The 21,632-nt window shown below is 38.0% G+C and overlaps 1 protein-coding gene across 12 annotated transcripts in view; it reads left to right on the top strand.

The window, feature by feature from the left end:
- The window catches only part of map2 (microtubule-associated protein 2), a 105,829-nt gene that overhangs the window by 18,249 nt on the left and 65,948 nt on the right, over positions 1–21,632 (top strand). For 11 of the 12 annotated variants that reach the window (XM_085434292.1, XM_085434281.1, XM_085434291.1 and 8 more), the window contains exon 2: positions 13,450–13,502. The exons of the other annotated variant lie outside the window; for it this stretch is intronic. The gene's annotated coding sequence lies outside the window, so the exon portion shown is untranslated. The remainder of the gene's footprint in view (positions 1–13,449; positions 13,503–21,632) is intronic. 12 annotated transcript variants of the gene reach the window in all.

Here is a 21,632-nt window from a genome sequence, read left to right as displayed (position 1 = left end):
AGAACAGGAGTATCTGTAATTGATTGGCTGTGTGCCACATGGGTACAAAGCCAATTTCTTGGAGCCAGAATTCTGGCTGGGTTAAAGGGGATCAAATACTTATTTTACTTTTTGTTTGTTTGAGTTTAGAGTGGATTATCTTCACTCTAAATACTCCAGAGTTATTCAAAAACCTGTAATTGCTCCAAGATTTTGGTTTGATTATCTGTTGACCACCTCACCATATCAAACAGTCAAACACGGGATTGTCCCCCAAAATTTGGTCCGGCAGATTTAGTGGACATCTCAGGAGTCTAACTCCCTACATTCCCTTCAAGGTTTATCAGTAGCAGCCTGAAAAAAGACCAAAAAAAACCTTTTCCCTCCTTCTGACATGAACCTTCACTTAGGCTGAATCAGCTAATGCTGTTATCAGTTGCTATGGAGACTGACTGAGTTAGGATGTTGCTGTGGAAACTGAGCAGCAGCTCATTACCACCCACAGCAACCCTCCACACTCGCTTGAGCAGCACCACACAAATACATAGCTCATACACACTCATTTAAATACACACATACACAGTAGATATGTTTTTTTTCATGATGTATCAGCCGTAAGTATGATTAATATTGCTTTTATTTAAACCTCACAGAGATACAGTGACATGGTGCACACACCTGTACAAATATGTAGGAATTTTGCGGTGCTTTTATTAAAATTTTGTATTAACAGGTAGCTCACCGTGGGTTTCACGTGAGTCAGTCTCTTAAAGATTAAATTACCACTCTGATCTTTGTGACAGGAGCTAATCACTAACCAGCACTTTCATTATCACTGCATTTAGCGTGTTGCTTCCAGGTGCGCTCAAGCTGAAATTTGCTCTCCGTCAGCCCTTTTTCACCCCAAACACTCAGAGAATGTCACAGTAGGAAAGAAAGCACACGTGTTACTAATATTATTCTGTTCAAATGTTCCAGTAACCCACGGCAGTGTGACAGTAAAACCAACATGAATACAATAGAAACTGAAGAAATGGAATTCGGCCATTCTTTATTCTTCTAATTAAAACTGGTGCCTTTCCTACTGTGACATGACAAAATGTCTGCCGTGGAAAGGGCCTGGGTGGGAGGGGGCAGATGTGGTCTCTCTTATTTGCAAATGGATCCTGCACTTGTTTGTTTCCAGCAGTCTGGGTTTAGTCTGGGTTCAACTTTTTTCACCTCACAGTCATACCTTTTTACAACGCCATCCATTTCCTGACTTGCCTGCTTTTTGCGAGACCATGCTAGTGAATTTTGTCTTTTAAAATGTAGTTTTATCAGTGTAAATAAGAGGAATCATTAAGAATCTGAATGAGAATGATTTTCTCCCCCTACATATAAGGCTTGTTCTATTATTTTAATATTTTTCACAGGGATTTAGAGTCACAAACTAATCTCTCCCTTAAACAAAATTGCATTCAGTAAGCAGTGTAACAACCACATATGTGTAATTAGCGTGGCATGTTACACTTGTTTACATGAGACGATGTTGATATTAGTCATCTCTGTCCACAAGTCTCTGTTAAAATGTAAATGCTGAAGAAAATCTTGACCCATGCACTTGATCAGGGCTTTCTCTCCCTGCTGTTGTTTATTAATTCAGTAGTAGGGGTGCTGCCTGCTGTGGCTCAGTGTTTCACTGCTCCCCTGATAGTTTCCGCTGTGATACTGATATATTCAAAAACACACTCTGCACACTGCCTGAGAAGTCCGTAGAATTGACTTTGCAGTGCACCCATATGGCATTTCATTCTAGCTACTCGAAGCACAACATTGGACTACAGTCAAGTGTATTAGCACAGTGTTCTCTATAATATCGTAGTGCTAAAATTATCTTTTATATATGTAGGCCAGAGGACAGAAATTATATTAAGGCTATAATTACACAGGACATGTCTTTTGTCCACGAAGGTACGTTTTCTAAGTGTTATGTACGCTACTTGTGCACACCTCAGTCTTTGTTTGACTTTGTTTCAGATGCATTGGGTGATTATAAAAATCCATTTAACATGGATGTTTGTATTCCAATTATGGGCCTATTAACATGCTACACCGCACATGTTGCCATGATAAAACATTTGCAGGCTACACCAGAGCTCCGTATAAGCGAGTCCATCAAATCTCCCTGTCTCTTGTTGGTTCACACTTGATCGACAGAGCTTTGTCATAAAAATGAAATCTGTCGTCTCAAGCATTTTGTCACTGCATCTGCTGCTGAACCCTCAAAACAGTTAAATATAGAAATTAACCAGCACATTTTTTGTTTCTTGATGTAGTAAAAGCGTCACCCACTGTAGGACATATCTGGCTATCCATATGGTCACTGACACAGCTATAAATACTGTACTGTATCGTCATTCACCAGCAGAGAACACACACAAGCTTCTACTTAATCATAATGGATTAACTATCGGGTGTTGTGTTTTGGGATGTAATTCCCAAATCTCCCAAACTCATTTTAAAACTATGAATGCACTGTAGTAATTCTTTGTGGACTGCTGTATATATAAACATCTCCACACATCGATGTCACACATGCAGTTGGTAAAATTCACACTCACAGACTTGACAATGCCAGTGCACATACTGTATCAAAGTACTCACTATTGAACAAACCATTAGCACTGGTACTCTTAAAAATGTGAAGGCTGATCATGAGATTGTTTTGCCACATGCAGTAATTCTACCGTGGCAGTGAAAATGAAAGCTGCATCCACCTGCACTCAGCAGCAAGTGGGCACAGCCAGAGGCGGTCTATGTGTGCCCGATGCACACATGGTGCACCTGTTTGGGAGTGCGTTGCACTGTAGGTATTTGTGTAGTGATATGTTTGTGCGAGACTGGGGAGTGTTCATTAGCTTATTGGTAATGTAACTGACTGGTGCTGTTTATAGTGGAGCCCACGCAAACTCCTAAAGAAGCTGTGAAAACGCTTGTTCTCTTGTAAAGAGCACCACCAACTGAAGCTCTGTGTCTGACACCGACAGAGCAGGCACTTTATTCCGTAATACATATGGTGTCTCAGCGCAGGGAAATAGCGCAGAAACACAGAGTTGAAAGAGGTAAATGAGGTCTCGGCAGCAGTGGGTTTAGTCAATAGAGGAAAAAGGAGAGGAAAAAAAATCTAATTTTAGCGAGGTCATTTATTCTTTATTGTGCGTGAACACTTTGTTATTGCTAGTATCTTCTCCTCTTCTTTTTATACACAGTAAATTGCACTGAACAAGGGAAAAAAAAGAGTTGGGGAGAGGAAATTCACTTCCATAATTTAGAGTAGAAAAAAAAAGCTTTTCTTCTTTCTCATCCCCCAGCTGATTTCTGTTTTCATTTTCAAGGGGAAATTAAAAGTTATTTTGGTTCACTTTGGAGAAACCACTTGTCCGACATGTTTTAGCTCTCTAAAACACTCGCACTAAATGCAGTGTGCATATTTAATAATAATATCACTAACAGGGCTGGGCCATATCATACCGTTCACGGTAATACCGGTATAATGTTGGGCAATGATAAGAAAATGAAATATTGCAATAGAATATGGGTAAAACGTGCATGCGCAGTACCTTTGTTTTCATACGCACATGACGGAAAAAGCATGGCGGCGACGGAGAAAGAGGAGGGCGAATGCGGATCGTTGAATGAAACGGATGAACCAGAATTGGTTTGTAAAAATGCTGCAACGTCAGTGGTGTGGAACTGGTTTAGCTTTCGTCCGTCAGATACACAACAAAGCACTATTTTTGGTAGAGCATGCTAGCGGGCCGTCGTTATTACCGTGTTTTTTGGAAAATACAGCACACTTAAAATCAATCCTTTGATTTTTCTGAAAATCGACAGTGCCCCATATAATCCCGTGTGCCTTATGTATGAATTCTGGTTGTGTTTACTGACCTCGAAACGATTTTATGTGGTACACAGCGCTCGAAAATCTGTCAAATGTTTTAGTACGGCTTTGCTAAGCTATGAAGCCGCACCGCTTGATGGATTGTCGGAGCATTACGGCTATCGTAATCAGGAGCCTCGCGGAGGGATACGTACTGTGCTTCAACATAATATTACCATATTGTGTGTGTGTGTGTGTGTGTGTGTATAACCTCTTTTTAAGTTTTGTGGATATTATACATGGTTATGCTGAGGATATGTCGGCCAATTTCCACTGGAAATGCCTTTTGGTTAAACTGTCAGCAAAGAATTTGCATTTGCGCTGTTAAATTTTTATATAACTTTAATGCACATAAAAAAACAGCTTGTTTAATTGAAAATACATTGATGTTTTGTTTTTGTTTTTTTGCACTAATAAAGTTGTGGAGTTATAAAGTAGTTTGTCTAGTGTCAATTATATCGTCAGTTATATCGTTATCACAAATTTTCAAATGTATATCCTGAAAAATATTTTTGGTCATATCGCCCTGCTCTAATCACTGATGCCTTTTGCAATTTCTTCACACAAAGCTAATTTCTGGTGGCTCTTTGCTTGTATTTATTCTCTTAATTCTCTTAATTTTGTCCCATTAATAATTTCTTGTTGGAATTCAGTGCTGTGACCACATTTACACATTTGTGTAAAAGTTGTTGTCACTTCATCTGGCGTATTGTTTTGTGTGTTGTTTTGCTAATTGATTAGGTCATTTAAATTATTTTACAAGGTTAAATGACCTGAGCTCAAAAAGCATCACTCCTTTAAAGCAAACTTACAGCTTGGCATTGATCTCGTATTCACTCTTAATGTTTTTTGGACATATAGGCAAACTGAAGTAGGTGTTGAGTCATCATTCAGCCATAAATTTTGCCTCCACGGATGTCAGGGTCTTGAGTTCCTTGGGGTGGGGTTTTTATCCAAAGGAGTTAATGTACAGTTTTCCTAGCTTTGGCACCCTCTGCTGGCTACATGACAAATTAAAAATATAATTACAGATGGGGCCAAGCTGCTCAGCAGAGCAGTTAAAGAGTGCTGGTTCATACTGCTGGAGTATTTTCATTATATCATGTTCATTGCAGAATGTTGAACATTTTATGGGTTTTTTGTACCAGTTATTAACATGACCTCACTTTAAACCCTGTGCAATGAAAGATGTGACACAATAAATATGAAGTCATACTGCATTGTCTTCCAGATTTTGAATGTGTTTCTTAAGCCATTAACCAAGAATAAACAGCATTTTTGCATGAGTAGAATTTTGCTTAAGCAAATTATTGCAATTAACAAATATGTTTCCTGTTCAATCAATCATCACAGTGCCTGTTAGTGGTCATTTTTAATATGGTCCCTGCTCCAGCTGAAGAAAGCAGGATCAGCATCTTCCAAACCCCACCCAGCACAGTGCATTGATGTGGATTCAAAACAGACCACAGAGGCCTGCGAGGACCCAACCAGATGAATGTCTGTGCCTCATGTTTTCCAACATCTTAGTGGTCCCAGAGAAACAGACATGCACATGCTGAAAGGAAAAAGTACAAACAATGGTGGGGTAAATGTGGCAGCACTTCTGGGAATATTCATGCATGACAACATGTAATAAATAGACTACACAGCATCCTTTAAAGGTAAAGGAACAACACAGTAATGGAGGGATAGTAAATCAAGTATAAGTTACCGATAGTGTAAGTTATAAGCTACAGTACTGTGCAAAAGTCCAGAGTCACCTGTAATTTCTTTATATTTTGCTTTCAATGGGACAGAGTTTCTTGTAAAGTGGTAAAGCAATAGGCTCTCTGAAGGTCTTTCATTTTAAACATTGGCTGCTTTTCCACTTGTTTTCAGTCCAGTCCTTGTACCTGACCATTTCCATAAGAATTTCATAGGAATTATTTGTTTGTTAAGCCACTTAACATTAATCTATAAATCATTCACGCATAAAAAATGTCCCTAACTCAAGGGGTAAATAAAACTTGCCTTAGGCACTTTGTTACTAGCAGCTTGTGACACTGCTAGTGACAACAACCCTTTTTGTTTTTATCTTGGCATAGCTGGTATATAGTGTGTACTTAAAAGTTTGAGGAAACCAGGCAAGTGGAGGACAAAAAAGAAGTGGCAGGCCTTAGAAAAGCTGAGGTATGCCATATTATTCAAGACCTGAGCTGAAAATCTGTAGCAACAGGACTTACAGAGTTAGAAATCAAGATTTAAAGTTTTTGGTTTCAATTGTTGTCAATATGTCAAATTTATGGAATCATGAATGCAGAAAAGTATCATCAGATTTTGATCCAACATGCAATTCCATGTGGAACGCAGTTGTCACCACCTTCATTTGTCACCACCAGACATACTGCCAATGCACTAAAACTGTACCTGGATAGAAAAACATAGAATGGACTATCAGTCATGGATTGACATCCACAGAGCCTTGACCTCAACATTATTGAAGCTGTATGGGATCATCTTGATAGAGGAATACACCCCCCCCCCCCCAAGTTTTGCACATGTCGAGGAGCGTGTCAGGCTACATTTCACTGTGTGTTATACTTGTATAACTATGCATGTGACAAGTAAAGAACCTTGAACCTTGAATAGAATAAAAGGCAGCCAACTTCCAAAGACGAGCTTTAGATGTTCTTCAGGAAGCATGGAAAACTATTCCTGAAGACTACTTTAATAAGAAAGCTTAACTAAGAGAGTTCAGGATATATGGAAGAATAAAGTTGGTCCTACCAAATATTGATTTTCAAGCTTGTTTGAATTGTGCAAACTCGGTGTATCGTATGCTGTATTTCCATCTCTGTTTGCACGTTTCAATAAATTAGGAAAATGGGAAACGGGTACACTAACAACATATACAGAAATGATGGGTGACTCAAGACTTGGAAACTCAGCCATGGAAAGTCATTCCATGAAGACTCAAGACAAGACTGTCACAGTTCTGTATTTAGTGTTTAAAAACATCACTAATTAGGATTATTTTCCACAATCAAGGCTGTTTTATAAGCCACTTTTAAGTGAAGCATTGACTTAATTCTCAAATGTAAAAATGCAACACGTCTGACTCTGTACTTTTACTCATTGGTACTGATTACATGAAGGTGCTCTCTCTTTTATGAGTTGAATATGTCTGCCTTTTTCACCATAGAACTAAAAAGAGAAGACCTATTTCACCATAGGACAGAAGAAGTTTAAAGTTTTCGTAGACACGTCATCTACCTGACTTTGTTAAAGTCGTGTCTGTAGTAATCTGTAGAGTGTGAATAACACTGGCTCTCATATCCTAGTCTAAAATAAATACACTATCTTGACTAATTGTTGGACACTAGATTATGAAAGGCTTAAACTACTGTGGATTTTCTAAGGAGTTAAGCACATATTTCTGCTGACAGCTTTAAGGTCAGATCAAGGTCAAAGATCCTAACAATTTAAACTACATCGGTCACATAGACAGTCAGTGTATCGGCTGGTTAAAAGTGACTGTTTTTTTTCCCTCCCCGTCATGACATTCTGACTTAATTTGTCCAAGCAGAGAGGAGAAAAACTGGGCCCATTGGTTACATGACAGGGAATCAACAATGAGGAGAGATGTATGGCATAATTGTTTTATTTGCCGTCTTTTCTTTTTTCTGTTTCTCTGTTCCCTCTGGCCTTTTGCTAACCCCAATTACATGCTTGCTTTCTTTGCCCTGCTGCCTCCTGGTGTGCATATCCTGTTGGCATAAGGAGCTTTGGCCGCTTTTCTAAGAGACCAGAGTCTGTTCCCATCAGTGGAGCTGTCTGTTTGCATGGGAGTTTTGACTTGGTAGATTAATCCATGTTTACCACAACACAGTTAGGGATGTAACTAACTAGATACCAAGCCAGATTGATTGAGTGAAAATGAAGCTACAGGGATTGTGGTGTAATAAATGAAGTATCAGTGGTGGCTGTAGTGATCTTTGTGTTATTTGTCATTACAGTTGAGGACGGTCACAGACAGTTGTACAGGTTTTGTTTATAATGCATCAAAATGATGCACTATAAACAAAACTGCCTGTCATTTACAGGAAGAAAAAGACCTTGAGGATGCCGATGTCCTCCTATAATAGCTGTTAACTCAATTCAGGTATTTTGAAGATGCAAACCAGAACTAGATCAAATTCGCATGTATTCTCTTTTTTTGTTGCTTAAATCTAATCTCATCACATCATAGTTTATTCCTTTGTTTTGTTTTTTTCTTCCTTTTCAGGGAATTAACTTGTCCTAAGTGGGCATTTCTTCCAGGCTGAAATATACCTGTCATCAGTTCCAATAAAAGGAAATGATGTTTGGCAGCTACAGAGTTACTGGCTAAATTTAGTCCCCAAGACAACTTCTAATTCCCTTTGTTGGGGACTGTTTGGCTGTCTCGGTTTTGATGTGATGGTGATTCATAGTTATTTTGCACCTGGGCCACGAGAGATTTTCTGGGCCTCTGAAAGCACACACACAGGCAGATCCAACACACATCCTGCAAGTAACCTGTTGTGGTTGTAGCTCATAGCATACACAAACACAATGTCTGCTTTAGAGTGGAGCATTTAAAGGAAGCTTACAGGTGAAGCCTGCAGTGCATTTCTTTGTTTTTTAATTGATAAAACTGTGGTTTTGACCTGGAACTTGAACCAAGGTACAGAGAAAAGGCACCAATAAATGCTGAAGTTGGATGTCTTGCAGGTCATACAGCTTCACAACATTCAGTTATGATGCTTTTACATACGGTTTATTTGTAAGTGTTGCTTTGGGAAATAATACAATTTGAACGCTTGTTGGAGCCATTTCCTACTGAAGGTAAAAAGTGAAGCGATTTAAGTCTTATTGCTTGTGACTGATTACAGGGCGTTTTAAATGATGATGGAAATTCAGTCAGAGACTGTGTGATAATGGAAGGGACTGTTGTGTTCATGAGAAGTTGTTTGTTAAGCTTTCATTTGTGACCAGATGCAGACTGGCATTAGTTGGATAAAGCTGTGAAACAAGCGCAGACACTGAATAAATGCTGGCTGACGGGTTTGACTGACACGCCTACTGCATGACAGGGATTTGAGAAGTTAGCATTATAAGTATAAGTGAATAACTAAGAATGGCATGCCATAGCTGTTTTCGTGACAGCTTTAACACATTCATAATTTTGATTAAAAAAGGGAGATTAGCTATAAAAAAACCCCTGCCTATCTCCATCTTTTTGTTGTCTCTCAAACCTCCAGCTTCCTCTTTATGTTGAGCTGTTGTCCTTGGGCACATCTTTCAGTCTGAAAGTCATCTTTCAGATTTGGCAAATCAGTAAATAATATTTTTTAATGGTCACAGATATTTACACTAACTATTGAAATGCCTTATATTTAACGCACACAACTGTGACATTTCTTCTCAGCCTCTTAATGTCGAAAAATGTCGTAGCCACTTCAGCCAAAGTGGGCAAGTAGATGGTATATTGTAACAAAATAACGTTGTGTAAACACAGAAATATACTCACACACATATACAAATGCAACTACAGCTACCAGCAAGGAAACAAATGAAGAAGTCCAGACTCATCTTTAATGCTGAAAAGATTTTTTTTTAACTTTTGAAGTATAGCAAAGTCACATATTTTCTTCCATAATTGCTAATATTACACTGACCTACACATTATAAAATTCAAATGACATGGAGCTTTGTTTTTGCAAAAGTTGAGTGATCCTCAGTGGACATACCAGAGCACGTAGTTGTTGCTGTGGGTGCAGCTTTATGGTTGCTCTACAGCCACTGGGGTAAGAATTATTCGCAATTGCAAAAGCACAACATCAGAGAATTCTCTTTTAATTAGTTAAGGGACTGATGTACCATATGTATGTGTGTGTCTCTGAGTCTGAGAGTGAGAGAGAGGAACTTAACTGTATTTTAGGGCACAGTAAAAAAAAAAGGGGGGGGGGGGTCATTGGTGTAAGTTTTGGAATTGGTGTAATTAAATAATCTCCATAAAAGAGGGAGATAAATATAAACATTGTTTTTCAGAATTTAAAAAAAATCTATTAGCTAAAAGAAAATGAATCAGTAGATTAAATTTGTGACTGAAATCTGCTGCAATGCTGATTTTCATGTATTGTTTATATTTTGTTGTCTGGTTGTTTTTTTGTTGTGATATGAATAACATAGTCAAATTTCTTTTGGATATTACATTGAACATCACCTCTATGTTTGAGGTATCAAGTGACTCATGAGCCAAAGCACATGGTTATAGAATCGCACCTTTAGCTTGTTTAGGGGAGCTTATGCCAAAAGGTGTTGAAAGGAAGACTACACTAGATTGAAACTTTAGGAGTAAGGATATGAATTCTCCAAATGTGGGAGTAGAATAGTTTTTTCCCTCTCTCAGCCATATTTGGAAATTCATTCAGGAATACTCCTGGATATGTTTTGTGCAAAAGCTGCATTTTCTAAGGAATTTTCTAAGAAATATCTGAATCCTTCTGATGAAGGTCTTTCTCCTGAAAGCTATTCTCCCTTTCGGCCCATTCAGCGGCAAGAGTATAAACACTTCCGTCTTTTTACTGTCGTACGTTAATCAGGAGCTTTTGAACCTTTTCCAGTTGTGTTCCATTCATGGGCAGAATATCGTGGCACAGCAGATGTCTGGAGATGGTCCAGTTCAGGTATGGGGGTGGGTAGTAAGATCCCTTTTTAATTTTTCTGGACATGGATTTAATACTCCAGAAGTGAAGGAATCAGTGATGTGTAATCTATGTCTGACAGTACAAAGTTATTCGTGATAACCTGTGAACAGTCTGCAGCAGGGAATTCATAAACAGCATTTCTTTACATTATAGAGTTTCTGGAGATGCTTCTTTGCAGTATTATATAATGGCTGAAATTAATGTAATGACGTGATGAATGAGAATGCAAGTTTTTAAGATGAGTTTTTTCTCTACAGCTCACTGCCCTGACTGTTAACAGGAGCGTGATGAATTCAATGAAGGGACTTTGGTAGGGCTGTTGCTGAGTCATTATTTTCCAATTAGACTCTTAGTCAGCGCTTTAAGCCAAATACTCATCTTTTAAGGGATGGCAAGCGGGTATAAAGTGGAAAGGAAAAAGCTGTTTGATGGTTTTTCCAAATGTACAGCAGTATTATACTTCTACCATACATATTCTTTATTTTGGTCACAAGAAGATCGGATTTTTAGTGTCTTTGCTTAACAGCTTGTCACCACTGCCTCCTGGCATTAATGTTGCTCTTCATTATGTCAGGTAGTTAGGTGTCAGGTGATTTTGAGACTGGGTTTGTAAAAATGTATGTTCTTCGATAATTTTACATGCTTTTTACCACAGAAACTGTGATGATTTGACCTTAAAAATAGATTTCACTTAGCTGCATCATAGCTGATAATCATTTAAGCGTGTAGGGCTCCAGCAATAAGATAAGACAAGGAAAGGAAATGGTTTGCAAGAGTACTTTATAAAATAAATAAAATGAATGACTTCTGACACCTTATTTCCAGATCACTAATGAGAATGAAGCAATTTGTAAAGAAAATTCATCAAAAGGGATAGAATATTTGAAACACTATATTTCAAAAAGTATTCGCTTATCTGCCTTCACACATAGGAATTTAAATGACATTCCGTTCTTAATCTACAGGGTTTAATATGATGATGACCCACCCTTTGCAACTATAACGGCTTCAACTCTTCTGGGGAGGTTTTCCACAAGGTGTAGGATTTTGTTTATGGGAATTTTTGCCCATTCTTCCTGAAACACATTTATGGTTTGGTGTTTTGTGGGGTTGAGGTCAGTACTCTGTGCAGGCCAGTCAATTTCTTCCACACCAAACTTGCTCATTGATGTCTTTATTGACCTTGCTTTGTGCTCTGGTGTGCAGTCATATTGGAACGAGAAGAGCCCATCCCCAAACTCTTCTCACAAAGTTGGAGACATGAAATTGTCGAAAATATCGTGGTATGCTGAAATATTAAGAGTTACCTTCACTGGAACTAAGGGGCCGAGCTTAAATCCTGAAGAACAACCCCACACCATAATCCCCCACCACCAAACTTTACACATAAACAATGGAGTCAGACACATATCATTGTCTTGGCACTGCCAAACACAGACTTGTCTATCAGATTGCCAGATGGGAAGTGTGATCTCCATCTGCACTGCTCTAGAGGCCAGTGGTGGGGTGCTTTACGCCACTGCATCCAACGCTTTGCATTGCACTTGGCGATGTAAGGCTTGATTGTAGCTGCTCAGCCATGGAAACTCATTCCATGGCTCTCTACACATTGTTCATATAGTCTTCAGATTATCTCAAGAAGTTTGGAGGTCTTTAGCGATGGACTCGATGTAGAAAGTTGTTGATCTCTTACATGGCCTACCACTCTGTGGCTGAGGTTTTGTTCCCGATTGCTTCCAGTTTATTATAATACCACTAACAATTGACTGTGGAATATTTAGTACCAAGGAAATTTCACAACTGCACTTGTTGGACAGGTGGCTTGCTATCACGTTTCGATGTTGAAATTCACTGAGCTGAGAGCGACCCATTCTTCATATTTCTGACAACATAGTGTATTTCTACTAGAAGTTTTGGTCAAGTTACTTGAAAATAGTAATTAGTTACTAATTACTAATTACTTCTCCAAAAAGTAATCCAGTTACTTTACTGATTACTTATTTTCAAAAGTAATTCATTACTTTATTACTTAGTTACTTTTTAAAAACATGATAAACAACCTAAATATGTTATGAAACAACAAACCTTTCAGCCCAATTCTATTTTTTCTGCAAAATCCATCATATAAAATTGAATCAAATGAAAAAATCTGTTTTTAAATCTTGTTTTATTATTTTTACAGGAAAGTAACAATAATCTAATCACCTTTTTTTTTTTTTTTTTTTTTTGCAATAGTAATCGGATTACAGATCGGATTTTCTGCCAATCTTTGTCTACTAGTAGGAAGTATTTTGATACTGATGGTTTATGCAGTCTGTTGCTAGCGTAGTGCTATTCATTGCTCTTAACTCATTGCCCTTTTCCGAAGATACCCACAGTAGCCTGTAATGTCCTGGTGTTCTGGTATGTTTGGACTGTGCATGTCAGACTAAAGCTAATTTTTGTGTGTCTGCAAATGGAACTGCAGGTTGTGTGTATCTTTAAGAAGTAGAAAACAGGGAGGCAGACATAGCTGCTAGTCTTTGTGGCTGCAGATGTGGCATCAACAGGCACACACGGGGCCTTCGTTTTTTTTTACTGTCTTTTCATCTCTTTCACTCCTGTGCAGGCTCAGCAATTTTCTCATCTATACTTCTCCCCTTTCCTTTCCATCTGTCCCTAAGATGTAGTGATGATGGTGTGTGTGTGTGTGTGTTTGTGTTAACGGAGGTGCCACCTGCCACTGCACACCCAAAGTACTGGCAGCCTAATCTAATCTCCCTCCTCCCTCTCTCCCTTCCTCCCTCTTTTTCTCCCCCCACTACTGTTCTTTCCCCTTATCCTCCCTCATCCTTTCAGGTCTCGGATGTTATCCTTTCTTGTGAGCCTCGAACAACATTTCATCTAGCCAGGTGAGCTTCTCAATCTCTCCCCCTTTCTCTTTGTGTTGTCATCTCAGCCTCTGTCTCTTCCTCTCTGTCTCCACCGCATATGCTTTTGGGTGTTGCTGCAAAGATGCTGCGTCACTGTGCCTGTTTCATATGGACACAATTGCTGTTTCAGACCAGTAACAGAAAAAAACAAATGTTTTTCTCTTGTTTCACTTCTTTCTCCTTTTGAGCCACCTTGTCATGCTGGGGAATTGTTTGTGTATGTGTACCTGAATTTGTGAAGGTATTGTTTTTATGATGAATCCAGCAGTCTGTGAAAGTATAACAACATGCATTGTGTATCTGTCATTTGTTCAGTATGTCTGAGAGCATGTGCCTGAAACAACTGTGTGATTAGTGCTTTGTGTGTGTGTGTGTGTGTGTGTGTGTGTGTGTGGACATGTCTAGACGGTCCCAGACAGGCAGTATGACTTTCACGTGGTTAATGTGCAGATTGGAAACGTGCATTATCCCAACTAATGAAGACACTGCAGATTCACTCTGATTGTCAAAAATTACTTCTGCTTTCAAGTGTTGTCAACTGGTATCCAATTGGATGCCACTAATTGAAAAGTTGGAAGAAAAATAAATGATGAAATCACCAACCTCAGCTTTTATCTTTTTTATCCAGTTTTGGATGAAGCAGTATAGCTACGGTGGCCCTGAGAGGTCAAATGCACTACTTAGGAAAAAATAAGTAAATAGAAAAATGCTGCAAAAGCCAAAAGAAAAAAATTATGAAAGAAAATGGAAGTGTTTTTGGGAGATAATGATGTGATGAAACAGCTGCAAACATCACAAGCTAACAGTAGCAAACATGAATCAAATAGACACACATCACCTGCATTTCACTGTCTGTTTCGAATCTCAGTGTAATCCTTTGCATGTTTTGCTTTCTGTCACTTCCGCAGCTTGTCTGTCAAGTTATCATGTCCCAGAGACACTTCAGCTTTCCTTTGTGATTTTAAAAACAATGCGTGTATATGTGTGTGTGTGTGTGTGTATGTGTATATATATATATATATATATATATATATATATATATATATATATATATATATATATATATATATATAATAATTGAAGTCATTTTGATGTAGTAATTATTTCAGTGGTGTAATGAAGCTTCCATACAGTATATCCCAGCTGTTCACTAGCTTTAACTTGACTATTTAACATTTCAGAAGCAACACATCAATATCAGAGATTAATGATTTAACACTACAATACAATACTACAATTTGACCCTATCACACAACAATAGCAACAATGGCAGAGAAGTAATTTCTTAAAGAAATTATTAAATTTTTAATCCAAATTTTTGCCAAAATTTTCAAGTATTTTGGCTAAATAGGTATTCAAAATAAATGTTTAGGGGTTTTATTAGTTTTAAAAATTATTTACATTATTTCTTTCAAAATTGTAAACTTAAAATATGCATTAAAATTCACTAATTCATAGTTTGCTAATTGGTTAAACATAGAGAACTATAGTGGTGTCCAAATTCCAGAAAACATTGGCTGTACTGAACAGTGCTCAGTGATTTTCATCGTTTTAAACATGTTTTTAGTGCTCTTTCAATTCACTGCAGTTCGTTGTCTATGATTACTTCTGTTTTCTTCATCTTAGAGGCTATGCTCTAGGACCAAGAACATGACAAGCACAAACAAGTGTAGCTCACACTACTGGATGTACTAACATGTATTTTTTTTACACTGCCCTATGTTTGGCAGCTAAAGACTACCAGCACACCAACAAGACACTGTCATGCCAGATACTAAGAGCAATAACTCGCTTTGCTCAAGGCTTATCATCACTGTCAGTTCAAGACAACCAGCAAATAAAGGTTTTTTTAAAATAAAAAAATGCTAGATGACTGTTATCAAATGATCAAACATCAAAGTGTTCTTATGCAGTGTGTCTTGAAGTTAAATTGATGTATTTTGAATCAGTTTCAAAGATATTAGGAAAAAATACAACTGAAAAAGATGACATAGTTGTTTTTTTTTAAATGTTACACAAACAGAGTCTTTGTTGTCACTGGTCATCAGTCGGTTACTGCCACCCTGTCAAATATAGTGAAATTACAGCATTCAGGCCTCTTCTGTTTTTGAACACTTTATTTGCAGGGCTCGCAAAATCGCTAGCCCAACGTCCCGGGGCTAGCGATTTTTCCAGTCGGGCTACCAAAAACTAACTCAGCCCTGCCCGTCGGGCTATCATAGGAAGGAAAATATATGTCTATGCTTTTGCATTCTTTCGCCAATGTAGCTGAGTAATTATGTCATTGGCATCGGTGAGCCACTGTCAATATGTGACATATTGAAATCGCGTTTGAATTTGCGCTTGTTTTTTGCTTTCACTTTCATTTTGTGATTGCACGAAAGGTGTGTAGAGAGCAGCAGCACTGATTGGTGAGTGACGATTAATTGCGCACCAATTCCTCTGACATCGTCTTATCACTCATTAGCTTACTATTCAAACATGACAAGTGAAATCTCTCGCTGCAAGCTTAAACATGTGAGAGGTTGAGTGCGCAAAGAATCGCTGACCGTTATGTAAGTACGTGTATAAAAGCAGCAGGATTTACGCTGGTATTTTAGTTCTGCTCAGCCAAATAAGACAGGTCAGGGTGAAGAAGGGGCAGCCAAAGAAAAGCTTACCACAAAACGGAAAAGTTATGACAAATCAGACTGAGGCAAAAACAAAGCGCAGCTTTTTTTGGTTTCATGGACAAAAGAATTTCTGTGGCTGGAATATGACAAGCTAAATAACATGATGTTCTGCCAGGTGTGTTGTGAGTTTCATTTGATTTCTGAGTCGACAAGCGCCTTTGTTACTGGGACTAGTAATTTTAAGAAAGACCCCATTACAACCCATGAGAAATGCAAGAAATGTATTATTGCCCAGTCTGCAGTATCTTTCCCAGAACAAACAGCAATTGCAAAAAACATACTAAAAATAAACCAAGCACAACAAGAACTCCTGAAAAAGCTGTTTAGAACAGCGTGCTATATTGCAAAGAGTGAACAACCATTGGCAAAATTTTGCAGTCTTTGCAAACTTCAAAAAGCAAATGGCCTTGGTTTCACTTACTTCTTACCCGTGACTTCAGTGGAAATTTCAGATTCAGGATCTGACACAGACTGATTCATGTTCTACACAGTTCTTACAAGTTAATAGAAATTTCTGTTCCATTTGAACCAAGTATTTGAGTTGATGATTGTAATTTTTATACAGTTGTTGTGATTTTTATTTTAACAATTTTTTTTGATTAATTTTTGTTTCCATTACAATATTATATTGTAATGGAAACAAAACATTTTTTTGTCTGTGTAAAATTGAACCTACAATGCAGTCACATTTGTAAAAACCAGGACATTTAAAGCATAAAACCACTGTATGTAACAAATTTGTGAACCTTTGCTCTAAGCAGTTTTCTCCTTACTGACAACACACCAGTGAGACTCATATTTAATTATTTATTCACTCTAACTGGCTACAGGTGACAATTTTCACTGCCACCTTTAATGCTGCTGTTTCTACAATATTCATAGCCGTTCAATCAATAATAATCATTCAGCTCCAGGGTCTACGTTAGTGTTTCTCACTTCCTCTTGCACTCTCTTCTAGAAACACACACACACACACACACACACACACACACACACACACAGAGACAACAATCAGTATGGCTGAGCAGGGTAATGTTTGTCAGTTTCCGTGTATGTTCAAACACAATGAGAACACCTGATGTGAAAACATGCAACCCTTCTGCACGTCTCGCTTTCCCTGCTGTCACCATGAGGGGAAAACGTTAGTGGCATTTCCCAGCAGGTCTGTTTGACCTTCTCTCGTTTGTTTAGCCTCTACTTTCTCCTTTGCTCCATCACAATTTGGTGGCTAAACCAGAAAGTCAGGCAATCCTTACCAGAGAATGTTTCACTTACATATTATGTTTTATAAGGGAAACATTCTCAGTTGTGTGTCACAAAGTTGAACAAAAATATTAAAAACTCGCCCGCATCAGGATTACCACAACAACTGCAGAGATATGGATCAGCTTTTGATCGATACAGAGCACAAGAAGTGCTGGAACCTTTATAAAGTCCAGGATTTGGCTTACTAAGGTCTAGGGAACAACCAGTAGTGAACTCACTTAACAAAGGCCACATATATAATAATGTAAAGCTACATAACATAACATTTGAAAAAGTAATAATGGCCTTTCATTTGATTTTAATGTTAATTAAATTAATGTTAAATTAGTCACTTAGAATCAGCAACCTTAATAGTTATGATAAAGAATTGATGAAGTCTGTAGCAATATGTTGTGAGTGGAGGTTACTGTAGACAGGGAGAGAATGTAATGTTGGTATTGTCAGCCACTGCAGCAGTGACGTAATGGCCCAGACTCCCTCCATTCCTAAGGCTAGACTCTTTTATTTTCTTTCTTTCCTTGTCTACCTCTCCCCTGCATCTTTTCATCTTTTCTTCTCTTCATATCTAATTTACTCATTCTGGATTTCCACTTTCGTGTTCTCAGCTCTCTTTATCTTCATTTCTTTCTTTTGTTGTCAGGGTGCTCATCCATATTAACAAGAATTGTTATGAAATGCACATAAATGAAAGGATGAGATATTCTGCACGAAAAAATTTGTGTTTTCTTTGTTTTTGTGCACTTTGTGGTGCCTTTGTAAATTACTACCAGAACTGTGTTGGTTGCGGTTTTTAGAATCCAGAAAGTTTAAATTTGATAGATAGTTGTTTTTATGCTTTATTTTATGGTAACAGTTTGGCCACGAAAGAAAATTGCTTCCTACATGGAAAGACTGGCGTTGAAAGGATCTTGTCTGAACATTTCTAAACATTTTATTTTAGGAGCAAATGAAATGACATATTTATCTGCACTACTCTGTGCAGTTTTATGGTCACATAAGTCATATGACATGCTGTTATAATAAACCATGTGTGGTTTAATGGGTCACAGATAAAGTCTTGAGATGTTTGGTCTCTGTCCCCGTAAGAGGAATTGAAACTGTTCACACATCTGTTCAGTCAGAGTCACTGACCTCAAATCTGAGTAAAATTCAATTTAAAGTAATTTTTTTTAGTTAAATTAGGAAAATGAATCAATCTGCTTCCAATCAGTCATAGCATCAAAAATCACACCCATCCTTCAAATCTAGCTGTCTAAAATGTGATGAATAAGATTATTATTTTTTTTATTTATATGCCATTGTTCAGTAAGATAGAACAACTATTTAAGCTCTCTTATTTGTAAGAGGTCACATTGACAGATGGATCTGCATATTTGTGATTTGGCACAGACATTTACACTCAATGCCCTTTCTGATGCAACCCTCAGGGATTTGCACGTCCAAACCACATGTGTTAGGTTACACCATGGAGCCGCGTTGTTGTTCAGTCAAAACATGTTGATTTTTTTTTTTTTTTTTTGATCGGTGTCTACAGTATGATGTCAGTGTGCCTTTTAGGACTGCAAAAAGTTGAATGGTATAGGTAACATGAACAATTCAGTGTTTAATTTTTATTACAAGTCATATTGTCACTTCCGTTTTGAACAGTGGTTGTGCACATCACCGTGTTTCCTTACAATTATATCTAATTAATACATTAGATGTATGTGGATGCTGGTAAAACATTTGTTGCTTATTGAATTACCATAAAAACGTTGTTGTCTGCCACCTGACACCAGCACTTCTAATTAAGTCTCGAAAATAAAGCAAATAGGTATTGTGTTTGAATTCAGGCTTTAAAGCAGAATATATACATACATATATATATATATATATATATATATATATATATATAGGGAGAGATAGATAGATATATCTGAATATGACAGCATTACAGTTAAGACAGATTGAATGGGCTAAAAGAGCTCTCCATTTAATGAAATGCATACAATTTTTTCATGGGGGAAATAATTAATGGATAGATGGTGAAATCACAAAAAGGAAATTCATGTATCAAGTCATACACTTTGCATTGAATGACAGTTATCATTGAACTGGATTGTCTGATGGAAAATGAATGAAAAAAATGAATTTATAATTGAAAAACCCTTATACGTCACACTATCTCATTCACTTATTTACATAAAAATAAAACATAAGTCTCTTATTGACTTAATTACACATTTTTACTCTAATAACACAGAAGTTGTGCTGTCATTGTAGCCGATAATGTCAGCTGGTGTCAAAGAAGATAAAATCTTTTTCTGTGCTGGTAGTTGTTCGTTGTGTTTGTTGTCTTAATTTTTGCAGTGTTATCAATGCTGTAGTTTGGGTATGTGCATGAACACACACACCTTTAAATGAACAGAGAAATTCATACTTTCCCATTAGGCCACAGCACCCGCTATTTCTGAGGGGGAGCAGGTTAATGAGGAGAGGGATGATAAATGAGGGGCTAATGAAGAAGAATAATCACTATGTTCAGTTTAAGCTCTGGGAAATTTCTGTTAAATGGCACAGATTTTTCATTTTCGATATCAATTACATATATATGCATATGTTGCTTTTCTCAAGCTGCCATCCCAGCACAGTAAGGTAGCTGGACATATCCATTCATCTCATACAGCTTACCACAAGTTCTAGATGTCCTGTCTTAAACGAACAAATGGCTCATATTCAGTAGATTTTGAGGAGGCCTTCTGAGCATCATTTCCATTGACCTGAATTAACTTGAGGGTTATTTCTCAAAAATAAAATGTGAGCCTCCTCTGGAAATGTTGCAGGATCATAAAAATGATTTGTTAGCAATCTTTGCAAGAGAGGTGAAGAAACTTTAATCAAGATTGAGGTGATGGACCAACTAACTTTGTCACTTCTTGAGTTTTTTGAGGTTTCATAGATTAGAATAGAATAGAATAGAATTCAACTTTATTGTCATTGCACATGCACAGGTACAGGGCAACGAAATGCAGTTTGCATCCATCCAGAAGTGCTTTAGTGATATAGATATATTAGCAATAGTATAGATATGTAAGTATATTACAGAAATGGGTCTTATGGTATGTTATAATGTACACGGTATGAGGTATGTTGTGAATATTCTATAACTATAAGTATGTACAGGCTGTAGTGAGTACAAGCTATGTACAGGCTATGAACAGGATATAAATATGAAAAACTATACAGAATATGAAATAAATAACTTTACAGAATCTGGGATATACAGCTATACAGAAATGGGAACTATGCAAGTTGTAAACAGTTGTAGGATTAAAAATTATCGAATGTACAGAATGATTATTTACACAGAGCTATACAGTAGTGCAGTTAAGATAAGTGAGATATAATTCCTACAGAGGCTATATAAAGTGCTAGTGGTTGTGAGTGGTGGTTCAGTCCATGTTATTATTGTGTTTGAGGGTACAGTTGTCCATTGTGGGTGTGTGTATGTTCAGTCCATGTGTTAACGTGGGTCAGATGTCAGGAGGCAGAGTTCAGGAGTCTGACAGCTGTGGGAAAGAAGCTGTTCCGGTACCTGGTGGTCTTAGTCCGGAGGCTCCTGTAGCGCCTCCCAGAGGGCAGGAGGGTGAAGAGTCCATGTGATGGGTGACTGGGGTCTTTGATGATTTTCCCAGCCCTTTTCAGACACCGCTTCCTGTAGATGTCTTTTATGGCAGGAAGTGGTGCTCCGGCGATGCGCTGGGCAGTTTTCACGACCCTCTGCAACGCCTTCCGGTCCGAGGCAGAGCAGTTCCCGACTGTTATACAGTTGGTCAGGATGCTCTCGATGGTGCAACGATAGAAGTTCACCAGGATGTCTGAGGACAGGTGGTTCTTCCTCAGAGTCCTCAAGAAGAAGAGGCGCTGGTGAGCCTTCTTGACCAGCTTGGAGCAGTTGGTCGTCCAGGTGAGATCCTCGGAGATGTGGACTCCCAGGAACTTGAAGCTACTCACACGCTCCACAGCCGTCCCCTTAATGTGGATGTGGGTCAGCATTCCTCCTGTAGTCCATGATGAGCTCCTTGGTCTTCTCGGTGTTAAGCAGCAGATTATACACAGGTTCCACCATACCTACACAATACACATAGGTCTGCTTTGATACTGTACTCTATAAGAGTTGTTCTGCAGAATC

This window comes from Copadichromis virginalis, linkage group LG16 (genome assembly GCF_057382275.1).
Source record: "Copadichromis virginalis isolate Kocher_CV1m ecotype Utaka linkage group LG16, C_Virginalis_male_GT1.1, whole genome shotgun sequence".
Lineage (NCBI taxonomy): Eukaryota > Metazoa > Chordata > Actinopteri > Cichliformes > Cichlidae > Copadichromis > Copadichromis virginalis.
The sequence above is the reverse complement of the archived record's forward strand: the minus strand, read 5'-3'. Positions and strand labels throughout refer to the sequence as shown.